The sequence below is a fragment of the Balaenoptera acutorostrata genome, chromosome 19 (assembly GCF_949987535.1).
Source record: "Balaenoptera acutorostrata chromosome 19, mBalAcu1.1, whole genome shotgun sequence".
NCBI lineage: Eukaryota > Metazoa > Chordata > Mammalia > Artiodactyla > Balaenopteridae > Balaenoptera > Balaenoptera acutorostrata.
This window is the reverse complement of record NC_080082.1, coordinates 64,457,350-64,472,693: the sequence shown is the minus strand read 5'-3', so window position 1 is coordinate 64,472,693 and position 15,344 is coordinate 64,457,350. Positions and strand designations below refer to the sequence as shown.

Sequence of the window (15,344 nt, the reverse complement as noted above, 5' to 3'; positions counted from 1 at the left end):
TATACAATAGCTTTCATCCTCTGTATATCAGAAGGACTTAAAATTTTGGAGGGGCTAATAAATAACTCCAGAAAATGAATTTTGTGTCCTTTTAAAAATTTCTCTATGTTTTAATAAGAATTATTTTGTGTTTGTGTGAATATTTAACATTGACGTATACAGAGTAAAAAGTCTATATAGATAGGAAAAATAAACCTTTTTTTAAAATTAATTAATTAATTAATTTATGGATGTGTTGGGTCTTCGCTTCTGTGCAAGGGCTTTCTCTAGTTGTGGCAAGCGGGGGCCACTCTTCATCGCGGTGTGCGGGCCTCTCACTATCGCGGCCTCTCTCGTTGTGGAGCACAGGCTCCAGACGCGCAGGCTCAGTAATTGTGGCTCACGGGCCCAGCTGCTCCGCGGCATGTGGGATCTTCCCAGACCAGGGCTCGAACCCGTGTCCCCTGCATTGGCAGGCAGATTCTCAACCACTGCGCCACCAGGGAAGCCCCAACCTTCACTTTTGTAATTACATATTTATTTATCGAGGGTGTGTTACGCCTGCAGCATATAGTTTGAAATCTGTGAGGCTCTTGTAGGCAGCATATAGATGGGTCTTATTTTTGTATCCATTCCGCCATTTTATGCCTTTTGATTGGAGAAATTAGTCCATTTACATTTACAGTAATTATTGGTAGGTACAGACTTATTATTGCCATTTTATTCATTGTTTTCTAGCTGTTTTATAATTCCTTCATTGCTTTCTCCTTCTCTTGCTCTCTTCCTTTCTGATTTGATGATTTTATTTAGTGAAATGCTTAGATTCCTTTCTCTTTATCTTGTGTGTATCTACTGTAGGTTTTTGCCTGTTGGTTACCATGAGGCTCACATAAAGCATCTTATGACACAGTCTACTTTAAGCTGAGAACTTACCTTCCAAAGCATACTAATGTAATGGAAAGTGGGGTCCAGCTGCTCGCCGCTCAAAAGCCAATAAAGAGGCAAAATTGGTGGAAAAGAAAGTTTGCTTTATTTTGGATGCTGGCAACTGGGGGAGGAGGGGGGCCTTCTGTCCAAAGGCCGACTCCCCCCCACCCCACTGACAGTCCAGTGGGCATGAGCATTTATAAACAGAGGGAGGGGGCTACATGCAGAAGCAGCATAGTCAGCTCTGACAGTCACCTTGAACTTGGTCATCAGTGGTCTGGCCAGTGTCATCTTGATTGTTTCGAGTACATTTAGTCTTCAGTTCCAGGGTTGGTTTGTTTCCATTTCCTTGAGGCCAATTCTCAGAATTGTGGCAGCTTATGTCATGGCTACAGTCTGGTCATCATGTAGTTAACTTCTTCCACCTGGTGGAGTTTTCAGTAACTATATGACAGCTCACAGGATATGGCTCAGAATATTATCTATAGCCCTTGAGAAGGAACTAAAGGTCCTTGACTCTGCTTAATGACTAAACTATTATTATTTAGTCTTGTTGGACAGTTTTCCTTTGTTTCTGCATTTTCTCATTTCTCTGATTAAACTTATTCTTTGGATAAAGTTTTTCCACAGACAAAAGGCAGGCTAAGGACATGGGGGGACAAGGACCATAGGGTCCTGCTCTATTTCACTAAAACTCTACATTTTACTCTTCTCCTCCACATTTTATGTTTTTGATGTCACAATTTACATCTTTTAACATTGTGTATTGGGACTTCCCTGGTGGCGCAGTGGTTAAGAATCCACCTGCCAATGCAGGGGACATGGGTTCGAGCCCTGGGCTGGAAAGATCCCACATGCCACGGAGCAACTAAGCCCATGCGCCATAACTACTGAGCCTGCGCTCTAGAGCCCGCAAGCCACAACTACTGAAGCCCGTGTGCCACAACTACTGAAGCCCGTGCGCCTAGAGCCCATGCTCCACAACAAGAGAAGCCACCACAATGAGAAGCCTGTGCACCGCAACGAAGAGTAGTGCCCGCTCGCCGCAACTAGAGAAAGCCCGCATGCAGCAACAAAGACCCAACACGCCCAAAATAAATAAAAAACAAAACAAACAAAAAACCTTGTGTATTCATTAACTAATTGTAGTCATAGTGATTTTTAATACTTTTGTCTTTTAACCTTCATGCTAGATTTATATGTGACTTATCTATCTGTCACAATTATTACATTAGAGTTTTCTGAACTTATCTATATATTCTGAATTTATCTGTACATTTACTTTTATCAGTGAGATTTATAACTTCATATGTTTTCCTGTTACTAATTAGCGTCTTTCATTTAAGCTTAAAGAAGTCTCTTTAACATTTTTTAAGTCCAGTCTAGTGGTGATGAATTCCATCAGCTATTGCTTGCCTGGAAAACTCTTTACCAACTTTGCTGGGTGAAGTAGTCTTGGTTAGAAGTGTTTTCCTTTCAGCACTTTGAATATATCCTGCCACTCCCTTCTGGACTGCAAAGTTTCTGCTGAAAATTCTGCTGATAGTCATATGGGGGTTCCTTTGTAGATAACACTTTGTTTTTCTCTTGCTGCTTTTAAGAGCGCACATTGCTCCAGATTCTCTTGCCAGAGAAGCAGGGATGGGAAGGGACCAGGTGGAGATCGGGCAGCAAGCCAGTGGTGGAGGGGAGATCCCAGCCAGGGCTTCTGGTTTCCTAGGTGCACAGAGGGACCCACTCAGGAGGCTTCAAGAACCTCAGAGAGACCCCCAGCAGCGTATGAATGTTCTGACTTCTCTGTATCCTCACCAACAGTTATTTTTATCTGACTTTCTTATTCTAGCCATCCTAGAGGGATGTGAAGCGGTATCACATTGTGTGTTTTTTTTTAATTGAAGTATAGTTGATTTACAATATTATATTAGTTTCAGGTGCACAGCATAGTGATTAACTGTTTTATATTTAAGTTAATATCTTGTTAGTTCATTTCTACTTGTCCCATCTGTTCTGATTCATTCCCCCCCCCTCACCATTCCATTCATCTCTGCTATGGGCTCAATAGTAATACCTGTTTCTTTTTATTTTTTTAAATAAAAATAGGCTAACCCATCTCTATCTAGGCTTAGGCCCTGACTCTTGACCAGAATATATTAAAACAGTGAGAAGTTCCCCAACCATGGCGAGGCCAGCCGTTGCTTCCCTCTCACTCCTGGTGGCCATGCCTCCATTTATTTAGTCATTTCGGTTGTGGAACTAGAGATATTACCATCCTGCTGCAGACTTTCCTGTACTTGGACAATGAACCAGTATTTCTCTACATATGGACGACAAACATTGACCAGAGGCTGTGCTTTTTGCCCTCTGGCTTACCCAGTATCTCTTTCTCTGAGCTTTTCTTCCAGCCACTTTCTGTGTCACACCAAATCCCAAGACACATTTTGAGCTTTGCTTACTGTGCTAAGAATCACGGGACATTATTACAATTCCAAAATCTCTGCAAAATATGTTTATGTAACAGCAAAGGGCACAGGGAGATTGAAAAGTATCAGGAATAGTGGATATGCTTGGAATTCCCAGTAAGAAAGAGGTTTCTCTCTCTCTCTCTCTCTCTGGTAACTTATGTTACCAAAGGGGAAAAGTGGAGGGAGGGATAAATTAGGATTTGGGGATTAACATATACACACTACTATATATAAAATAGATAACCAACAAGGATCTACTGTATAGCACAGGGAACTATACTCAATATTTTATAATAACCTATAAGGGAAAAGAATCTGAAAAAGAATGTATATATAAAAGAATATATATATGTAACTGAATCACTTTCCTGTACACCTGAAACTAACACAACATTGTAAATCAACTCTACTTCAATTTAAAAAAATAGAAGTACCTATGACTTGCCAAATTCTTTCTATTGCCCTCAACCAGGAAAAAGGATTGTGAGGTCTTTAATCTATGTAGGACAAGCAATTATTTCAGAGCATGTTGTATATTTGAGGGCTTAGTTTTTGTTTTCTGGGTCTTGAGAGCAAGGAGGAAGCTATATTCATCCAGGTGTTACAGAAACACTGGGGAGTTTGCCCCCAGACTGATCTATATTAAAACAATTGTTAGACCTATACTTGCTGAAAGAACTTGGAGTGAATATTTAAGCTCCCTGAACAAAAATGTTCCTGGGTGTTCCATGACAGCAAAACCAACTTGAAAGAGATGACAAGGGCTTTAAAAACACACATGTGACCTCCTTGGCACACAATCAATGCTCCAAAATTGGATCTTTGATTGTAATTATATTTCTCCGTTGACTATATGAACCCTATTTTTTTGGCCGAGTTGCGTGGCATGCGGGATCTTAGTTCCCCGACCAGGGATGGAAGCTGCGCCCCCTGCAGTGGAAGCGAGGAGTCTTAACCGCTGGACCGCCGGGGAAGTCCTCTTTGAGCTCTTTATAGAACTGAAAGCCCCAACAAATGGAAGATGTTAGCATTCTTCATTCCAGAGAAGACCACGTGAGGCCAGATGAAAGGAGTGCAAGCCCTGCACACACCCTAATCCTTACCAGCAGCCCCACCCTTGAACCATGGCTATAAAGCTCCTCACCAAATCCTCCTGAGTTGGGACACACAGTTTTGAGGGGCGCAAGCCTGCTGCGTCCCCCTTTGCCTGGCAAAGCAATAAAGCTGTTCTTTTCTATTTCACCCAAAACTCTGTCTCCGAGATTCGATTTGGCACCGGTGCACAGAGGCCAAGTTTTCGGCATCCACTACAGTGACTCACCTGCCTACACTGTCTGTACCAACAGTACGGCTTATGCCGAACACCTGCCTTCCTTCTGGGAGTCTGGGATTTGGGTAGGTGCTAGGCAGACAGAGCCTTTGTGACCAGCCCCCAGTAAAAACCCTTCGGCCCTAAGTCTCTAATGAGCTTCCCTGGCGGACACCTCACAGGTGTTGATGAAAAGATTAATCAATAGTTGATCTAAGAAAGAAATGGAATTTTTTTTTTTTTTTGGCCGTGCCGCATGGCTAGTGGGATCTTAGTTCCCGGACCAGGGATTGAACCGGGCCCTTGGCAGTGGGAGTGCCGAGTCCTAACCACTGGACCACCAGGGCATTCCCAGAAGTGGAAAATTTTATTCGAGCCAACCTGAGGGTTATAAACCAGGAGACAGTCTTTCAGAAAGCTCTGAAGACTGTTCCACCCATTAGAGGTCAAAGCACAGTTATATAAGTTTTTGAGACAAAGGGTTATAGTCAGATGACGTATTGACAGTGTACACAATCCAGATATACACGTACACGAACAAACTGAGTAGTGGTCTACGCAGATAGGGTAGGGGGTGTCCAGAGAAAGGGAACCAGGCATGGCTTTCTTGACACAGAGAAGCCATTTTTGGCCTGAGCTACTCTGTGATCTGAGCTTTCCCCCCGCAATGCTTATCCTTCAACAGGTCTCACTAATTAATGATCTTGAGGGAACAGAAGAATGAAGGAACAAAGGACTGTTATCAGGCAAGCAAAGTGACAGCAGCAAAGATAATAAATCAGTTGTAAAGACTCCCAGTTCTGTTTCGACATTAGCCTGAAGCACATCCTTGAGCTGTTTTGCAGAATTTAAACCCTCCTCAAGGGCCCAACCACCAGATGAACTGGATGATGTTGACCTTTTCTGACCCTCTTGACTTCAATCAACTAACACTTGGACTCAACCTTGGCCCCAATTCTATGCTGAATTCTCCTCCCTTAGCTTAGAACTTCTCCAATTTTGCTGTTTGGGAAAAATCGCTGGTGTTCTCCTTCCTTGTTGCAAGTAATACATCCTTCTTAATCCCGATCTTTGGCTTGGTCGTGTCTTTTGGTTCGATGCCCACCAAGAGGGGCATCCAGTTTTGGGGTAACAGTGGGTCATGGGTCATTGTCGCCCCTGACAAGATTAAGAAAGAAGTGTATCTCCTGAGGAGGTCTGGTTAAGGCAGGTGCACAATACACACTAAAGGGGAGGGAGGAGGCTCAAACAGGCAGAGAAAATTCTTACATTTAAATTTTCTTGTCTTGACGTAAAATATGAGTTGGATTTCATCACAGGTGTTGTCACAGCTCATCACTGGAGGAATTCAGTGTGATCAGCGTAGGGCCTTCCCAGGCAGTCCAGTGGCTAAGACTCCGCGCTCCCCATGCAGGGGGCCCGGGTTCGATCCCTGGTCAGGGAACTAGATTCCACACGCATGCCGCAAAGAAGATCCTACATGCCGCAACTAAGACCCGGTCCGGGGAATAAAGACGAAGACGTAGAGAATGGACTTGAGGACACGGGGAGGGGGAAGGGTAAGGTGGGACAAAGTGAGAGAGTGGCATGGACATATATACACTACCAAATGTAAAATAGCTAGCTAGTGGGAAGCAGCCGCATAGCACAGGGAGATCAGCTCGGTGCTTTGTGACTGCCTAGAGGGGTGGGATAGGGAGGGTGGGAGGGAGATGCAAGAGGGAGGGGATATAGGGATATATGTATATGTATAGCTGATTCACTTTGTTATAAAGCAGAAACTAACACAACAATGTAAAGCAATTATACTCCAATAAAGATGTTTAAAAAAAAAAAAGACCCGGTCCAGCCAAATAAATTAAAACAAAAAAAAATTTTATTTATTTAAGTGTGATCAGTGTGACTCACAAGGAGAGGACTTGGAAGCTTGGGCCTGGTTTTCTGCAGACCCCACCCCACGTGCCTTTACCTTTGCTGATTTTGTCGTGTATCCTTGGCTGCAGTGAACCATAGCTAGGAGTACGACTCTACGCTGAGTCCTGTGAGGCTTCCTAGGGAATCATCCAACCCGGGGGTGGGCTTGGAGGCCCCCAACACACCCACATTCAGCCCCTTCTGCCTCCTCATCCTGCCAAGTCGGCCCCACATCTGTTGCCCCCCAGGCTGGGTTTGCCTTGATGCACCCTCCATCCCAGTACTTGCCACCGGTATCCAGGTGTATGGATATACTTTTTCAAGCTCATCTAGATTCCATACATACTTTTTATATTTTCTTCCAGTATTTTGCATCTTTTTTTGAAACAACTAGTTATGTGATTTTGCCTGAATAACTATTATGGGATTCAGTTTCTTTATCTGGCAAATTAGGGGATTGGTCTAGTCTTATCCATGGTCCCTCTCAGGCCTCAAATTCAAAAATATTGTGTGACCGCGTGTCAATTTTTAGAACCTATATATAAGAGGTGGAAAACTCAAATGTTTAGAGGTGTTAGACACACAGGATCAATGAGTGAAGTGCGGTAACTATGGTTGACAGTGAACCAGGCAACAAAAGACCATCCAAAGCTGTGTGACCAAGACAACCTACCATGTGGGAGAAAATATTTGCAAACGATGCAACTGACAAGGGCTTAAACTCCAAAATATACAAACAGCTCATACAACTCAATAACAAAAAAACCCCCAAACAACCCAATACAAAAATGGGCAGAAGACCTAAATAGACATTTCTCCAAAGAAGACATACAGATGGCCAACAGGCACATGAAAAGATGCTCAATATCACTAATTATTAGAGAAATGCAAATCAAAACTACAATGAGGTACCACCTCACACCAGTCAGAATGGCCATCATCAAAAAGTCTACAAATAACAAATGCTGGAGAGGGTATGGAGAAAAGGGAACCCTCTTACATTGTTGGTGGGAATGTAAATTGGTGCAGCCACTATGGAAAACAGTGTGGAGGTTCCTCACAAAAGTAAAAATAGAACTACTATATGATCCAGCAATCCCATTCCTGGGCATATATCTAGAGAAAACCATAATCCGAAAGGATACTTGCACCCCAGTGTTCAATTGCAGCACTATTTACAACAGCCAAGACATGGAAGCAACCTATATGTCCATCGATAGATGAATGGATAAAGAAGATGTTGTACATATATACAATGGAATATTACTCAGCCATAAAAAGGAATGAAATAATGCCATTTGCAGCAACATGGATGGACCTGGAGATGGTCATACTAAGTGAAGTAAGTCAGACAGAGAAAGACAAATATCACATGATATCACTTACATGTGGAATCTAAAATACAACACAAATCAACATACCTACAAAAAAGAAACAGACTTGGAGAGAACAGACTGGTGGTTGCCAAGGGGAGGGAGGTGGGGGGGAAGCATTGGGAATTTGGGATTAGCAGAGGCAAACTAGTTTATATAGGATGGATAAACAACAAGGTCCTACTATATAGCACAGGGAACTATATTCAATATCCTGTGATAAACCATAACGGAAAAGAATTTGATAAAGAATATATATATATGTATATAACTGAGTCACTTTGACATACAGCAGAAATTAACACAACATTATAAATCAACTTTACTTCAAAAAATTAGAAAAAAAAAAAGCTGTGTGACCTTGGGGAGGGCGCTCAGCTTCTCTGTGCCTGTCTCCTCATATGCAAAATGAGGATGACAGCAGAATCCACTTCAAAGGCTTGGTGCAGAAACCCAAAGAAGTCATTTGCATACTGCATTTAGCAAAACATCTAGCAGGAGACTAGAGCTTGACAAAAGTTAGCCAGTACTATTACTAATGATTTTAAAATTGAAATAATAAGAAACTACCCTTTAAGTTTCAGGGACAATGACATGAGAATAATGCAGGTAAAGCATAAGCACGTAAGAGACACTTAATAAAAAGTCACTGTATGAGTCAAGGTTCTCCAGAGAAACAGAACGAAACAGAACGAATAGGAGAGATATCGATACAGATATATACTATATATTTATTATGAAGAATTGTCTTATAATAATTGGTTCATGATTGGCAGAGAAGCCCCACAACTGGGGAGAACCAGGAAGGCCAGTGGTTCCAGACCAAGGGCAAGAGAAGACCAATGTCCCAGCTCAACAGTAAGAGAAAGAGAGAGAATTCGTCCTCCCTCCACCTTTCTGCTCTGGCTTGGGTGACCCCTACCCACACTGGGGAGGACCATCTGCTTCACTCAGTCTACCGATTCAGACACTAACTCTTCCAGAAACATCCTCACAGACACACCCAGAAATAAACATCTGGGTACCCTGTGAGCCAGTCCGGTTGGCACATAAAATTAACCATCACCATCCCGCAAAAAGAAAGTGAGGGAAGATTTATTTTGAAATTACCATAAGACCATACTATGAGACATCACAAAGTGGTGAGCCATGGGCTATAGCCAGCCTCCACGTGTGTTTGGCCAATATAGTGTTTGCAAAAAAAATTTGATTAGTTCCCATCTCTGAAAATGGAGATGCTTTCCACACGCATTGGAATTTCTTGGCGGGGGGGGGGGGGAGGATCACAATTTAAGAGAATTAATTCTAGGTCTGCATTCCACGTGGCGACGCTTTGCTGGAGATTTGGGATGGCTTCGCAGTAAGCAACAATCCCCATCGCCCCCTGCGTCTCACACCCAGACAGCTTCCCTCACTTGTCCCATTCGCCTGGCTCCCCCTAGGGAGCCGAGATTGAGATGCCCGGTAGAAGCAGCACCCCGAGTTCCGCGGAGCAATTGCGGGATGCGGCCACCAGGTGGCACCACGGCTGCGTGCTGTTCAACCACCAGGTGGCGCGCGAGTCATTCCCACGGGCCAGAGGCTCTAAGAAGAGCATCTCACACCTACCAGAGGCCCTACTATGTACCAGCAGCCTCACGTGTTTCTTAAATCAATCCTCACACGTGCACAGAGGGAGTCATGCTTCCTACGTGGCAGCAGAGGCTCAGAGACAGACGCTGTGACTCAGTGTCTCCATTTATAAGACAGGCGTTGCAGCAAGGATTCCATGAGATGGTGTGTCAAGTAGTTGGCAGAATTTCTGCTGCGTAGTCAGGGTCTTTCCAGCTCCGGGGTGGAACCCTGACTTTCAGCTGGTCCGAGGGCAGCCTGATCAAGGCTACACGTCTCGGCCTCCCTTGCAGCCGGTGTTCTGGGCCATGGGACGTGGCATAAGTGGTGTACCCTCCTCACCGGCCTTCACCTCATCTCTCCTCCTCTACATGTCCCTGAGGTTCTTCCCAGAAATCGTCCCTGGGGTACCCCCTGCCCCGCCTCCCCTCCCCCAGCTTGGGTGAAGGAAGTACTTACTTGCTCATGATCTCCTGGGAGCCTGTACTTTCCTCCTCATAGCACTTTTCACATTCTTATGGTTACCTATTCATTTGTCTCCCCGACCCCTGCCAACACCACCCCATCCCAAAGGTGTCTGCAAGGTGCAGCTGACAGCCTCGTGGCAGGGCAGGCACTCATGAGTGGCAGGAACGAATGAGGAGGTACTTTTGGACTAAAATGCCAGGCTCTCAACCTGGGCTGCACCTCCTGGGGAGCGTTTTTTTTTTTTTTTGGCCCCAGCTTCATTGAGCTATAACAGACATATAACACTGTGCAAGTTTAAGATATAAAATGTGTTGATTTGATACATTTATATATTGCAATATGATTACCACCATAGCATTAGCTAACGCCTCCATCCTACGACATAATTACCATTTCTTTAAAAAAAAACATCCCAGGGGGCTTCCCTGGTGGCGCAGTGGTTGAGTCTGCCTGCCAGTGCAGGGGACACGGGTTCGAGCCCTGGTCTGGGAGGATCCCACATGCCGCGGAGCAGCTGGGCCCGTGAGCCACAACTACTGAGCCCGCGCGTCTGGAGCCTGTGCTCCGCAACGGCAGAGGCCGCGATAGTGAGAGGCCTGCGCACCGCGATGAAGAGTGGCCCCCGCTTGCCACAACTACAGAAAGCCCGCGCACAGAAACGAAGACCCAACACAGCCAAAAATAAATAAATAAACAAACAAACATCCCAGCACCACCTGGAGCCAACTGAAGCCCAGTGTCTGCGACGGGGCCCCGCCATGGTGATTCCAAGGGGCAAGAGATTAAGTAAATGCTATAGGTTGCTGTGAAGCTTTGCAACTACGAAGGACCAGATCTTGCCATAATTTAGCGGTTATCAGGTTTCTATGACCCTTAAAGTACTGAGTAAGAATCTTAACTTTCTCATGTGTCTGTAAGGAGCCTAGCGCTCCTTAACTGACCCTTCAAGTGGTCAGAATACAAGCAGCTTTGGGCAGGAAAAAGCTCTGCAGGAAAGAGCTCTCTTCAGAAGGCATCCCTTTGTCTTGTCACTAATCTTAAACCAGCTGCCCCCATGCTCTACTTATCTCCGGCCCTAACACACCTTTCAGATCTTTTGATCACACAATACCTTGCCTAACCTGTTGGTTTTTCCGTAGATCAAAGAGGTAGAAATGAAGAATAAGTAATTAACTGATGACCAGATCTCTTTCCTAGCTTCCCCTTCAGGAATCTCTCAAAGTGTGTGGACAAGATAGCATCTAGAGAAAAATCACAATAAGTCAACAAGCCTGCACACAGTGGGGGATGGTGACGACTCTGACCCCCCATCTCAGTGATTAACCGACATGACTTCCCTGTTTCCCTTTAAAAGCTTTCATGACGGAGCAGAATCTTCAGAGGTGGTTTCTGGGGGACGCTGCGTCCACCATCTCCCCAGACTGCTGGCATCCTGATAAAAGGCAGCTTTCCATTCCACCAACATTTGAGAGTATTGATTCGGTAAGCGGCGAGCAAGAGTGATTCGATAACAAGAAGCCACAAAGAAAACTCTTGGAGTGCTTCCTCTTCCCTCCACTCCCAGTACAGGATGACCGTATCAGCCGGGTTTCCTAATCATCCTAATTTTATCCCTTCTCCACATCATTTTCAAACTCGAGCACGTCAGAACCACCGGAAGGCCAGTTAAAACACGGAGTGCTGGCCACACTCCCTGTGTTTCTGGTTCCGTGGGTCTGGAGTGGGCCCCAAGGAATTTGCGTTTCTAACAATCTCCCAGAAGGTGCAAGTGTTGCTGGTCAGGGGACCCGCAATTTGAGAACCATTAGCCTGAGTACTTCTTTTTTTTTTTTTTTTGCCCGTGCTACACAGCTTGCAGGATCTTAGATCCCCGACCAGGGATGGAACCCTCGCCCTCAGCATTGAAAGCGCTGAGTCCTAACCACTGGACCGCCAGGGAATTCCCAGCCTGAGGACTTTTTAGATTTTAATTTTCATGAAATAGTAATGAGCTCGTACTCAGGCTGGCTCTCATCCACGTGAGGTAGATGCATCTGAGACTTCCCCTGCCCTGTGGGGTGGGCACCATGATGCAGGCGTGGAAAGGCATTGGGAAGGCAGGTGAGGCGGGCCCTGTATCACCACCAGACTCCCCCAAGGCTCAGAGGATCCCTCGGCGGTGCGTGGGCTGTCCTGGTCTTGCTCAGAGTCAAAAAGAAAGAGGGTGGGGGCCTTTCCTAGGGGCACAGAGGACCGAGGAATCCAGAAAAGGATTACATGTTCTAATTCTGACACCAATTACAACGTGTGTTATTTTCACACACCACCAAGCAATTCTCTGACACCAGCTGGGGGTCCAACAATTCAACTCAATTCTGACAATATCTACCCAGAGACAGCATCAGATCCCACAGGTTAAGGGCTCAGTCCCACAAGACTGCCCTGTCCCCTCCAACTCAGACACCAAACACACATCCAGGTTGTCACCTGTGCTTCTGACCCACTGGCTATGGATTTGAGGCTCCAAAGACCCCCTCCTTGGGCTCAATTAACTGGTGAGAGTGGCTCACAGAACTCAGAGAAACATCTTACTTACCAGATGACCAGTTTTTTGTTTGTTTGTTTGTTTGTTTTTATTTTTGGACGCACCGCATGGCATACAGGATCTTAGTTCCCCGACCAGGGATTGAACCTGGGCCCCCTGCAGTGGAAGCGTGGAGTCCTAACCACTTGACCACCAGGGAATTCCCACCACATGACCAGTTTATGATAAAAGAATGTAACTCAGGAATAGCCAGATGGACCAGATGCATAGGGCAAGGTGTGAAGAAAGGGCTTGGGGCTTCCATGCCCTCTGCGGTGCTCCGCTCTCCCAAATCTCCACGTGTCCACCCACCTGGAAGCCCTCAGAACCCCAGCCTCCTTGGCTTTTATAAAGGCTTCATCACCTCGGCACGCGTGATGAAATCACTGACCGTGGACAATCGCCAGTCGCCAGGCTGGCGCCCCTGGCGACCAGCTCAGACTCCTTACGTGCTTGCCAAAAGCCATCTCACTAACATATCAAAAGCACCTTTATCAACTCTCATTACTTATGAAATTTCAAGGGTTTTAGGAGCTCTATGCCCTAAGAATGGGAACAAAGACCAAACATGTTTCTTACTATAAACCACCCTTGGATATTGCTATGAAATCGCTATAATATCAGAGTTGGCAAAACGTGTGGCTAAGGGCAGATCTTTTGACATTAAGGGGATGTGCTGGGTCTAGTTACTTGCTCTGTGTCCCTGTTCAAGTGAGGCAACCTGCTTCAGGCTTGACTTTCTTCTTGGTGAAATGCGGATTTTTGAGAGGAACTACATTCATGGGATGGCAGTGAAGGTTGAGTAATAGAAGCGTTTTATAACGCTTTGGCACACGATGAGTATTTGATACGTGGTAGCTGGTATGAGCTGATACGAATTCTATTAAACCTGTAATGTCTATCATTTTTCGAAAGCGATTTTGTGCCAGCCATTTTCCATTTATCATCATTAAAAAATAATTCTAAAACAATCATCAATGATTACTGAACTCTTGTGAGAAAGCATTCTTAAGAGCTGTGGGTGTGGTAGCCTAGTGTTTAACTCTCGTAACACGTCTCAGGAGAAGACGCCGTCCACCATTTTAACATGAGGACCTGAAACCCTGGCCACCAGCCCCATTGCTGGGTAGCTACAGAGCCAAGATTCAGACCCAGGTCAGGATGCAGAGTGCAAACTCCTAAACAGGATGCCTTATATCAGCCCAGAGGAGGGAGCGGGCGAGGCTCAGAACCCGCACCCCCTTCAAATTTGCTCCTTCTCCTCCCAGGGGGAGCTATGACGTCACATGCGAGCTAGGAGGGGCTGTTACCACGGAGACTGGCAATCCCAGTGGGAAACCCGGGTAGGGTATCCGGGGATCTCACTCACCTCCCCGGGCACTTCTACGGAGCCCGCAGTTCTGGCCCCGGGAACGCAGCCCGGAGCGCCTCGCGTGCGCAAATTTGGCTGTGCCCCAACGCGACCTGCGACCCCACCCAGTAGCCGGAGGTTTGGGGACCCCTGGACTCCACTAACCGAGAATGCGCGCGGGGCCAACGCAGTGCGCACGCGCACCCTTTACCTGTCCTTCAAAGCCGGTGACGTGGCCGCTCCACCAATCAGAATCCTTCTTCTAATCTGGCCCCGCCTCATTCTTCTGGCTTCCGGCGTCTCTCTGTCTCCAGGGCAACCTTCCGACTGAGGGCCTGGGGAAGAGCAGCCCGGAGACTTCTGGGTATTGTAGTCTCAAAGTGACAGAGAAACCGGAGGAGCACTTGTTTGTAAAAAGGAGACTGTGATAACAATGGCTGTATTCAAGGATGACTTCGTGGATAGAGAATGCTTGTAAATGGTTCTCAAACTGTCATTTTCTGGGGAAAAATAGCACCTGAATCCGGAAGTGGCCGCCGAGCAATCGGGCCGCCGATGGGAGTGAGAAATGTCCCTGACCCAGCGTTCCCGTTTTCTATCCCTGGCCCTGCTTGCCAGGTCCTTCCTGCCAGGTGGCCTGGCCCGTTCGCTGGCCTCGGGGTCAGTTGTGGGGGGCTCGACCATCACTTGTGGAAGTTTCTGAGCCTATCGCGGTAACCATGGTAACACAGCACGCACGCTCCCCGCCCCTTGCGCAGTGACGTCACGCGCCGGGCCCTGTGATGAGGAATTGAGCTCGTGCGCCTGGGGAGGGCGGTGATGGGGCGGGTCCTGGGAGGAGCCCGGTGGGGGCGGGGTCGCTTGTGAGCGGTCTGCCTGGGGTCGGGGAAGTTTTATTATTGAAATAATCACTAATAAATGATCGTGCCTGCTTTCTAGTAAGTGCTAAGAGACTTCGCTGGATTCACTCGCTCGTTTTTGTTTATTTATTATTATTTTTTGCTCCCAATTTGGTTGGAAACCCAGACTTCCCATTTCAGGCCTGTCTCCATGACAAATGGGCCACTAGTGAGTCTCAGGAGCACGCCCGCCTCCCCCTGCCCATCCTGGGCCTTCATTTATTCATCCAGCGGGTCGTTATTAAATGCCTGATAAGTGCCCGTTGCCATGGAGACAGCAGGGAACAAACAGGGGGATGGACGTTTTGAGCGAGGAGACGCAGAAAGTGAACCCATGTTTCTCAGCCTCAGCGTTATTGACATTTCGGTCTGGGGGCCGTCCTGTGCACTGTAGCGTGTAGAACAGTATACCTGGCCTCCCTCTACGCTCAAATTGCTGTATAAGAGTTTTTGCTCCCCACTTAAGGACAAACTGGAAATTGTAGGTC

The 15,344-nt window shown here is 46.3% G+C and overlaps 1 pseudogene; it reads right to left on the bottom strand.

The window, feature by feature from the left end:
* The window catches only part of LOC103000720 (sulfotransferase 2A1-like), a 34,783-nt pseudogene extending 20,673 nt beyond the window's left edge, over window positions 1–14,110 (bottom strand).
* Between the last annotated feature and the right edge of the window lie 1,234 nt (window positions 14,111–15,344).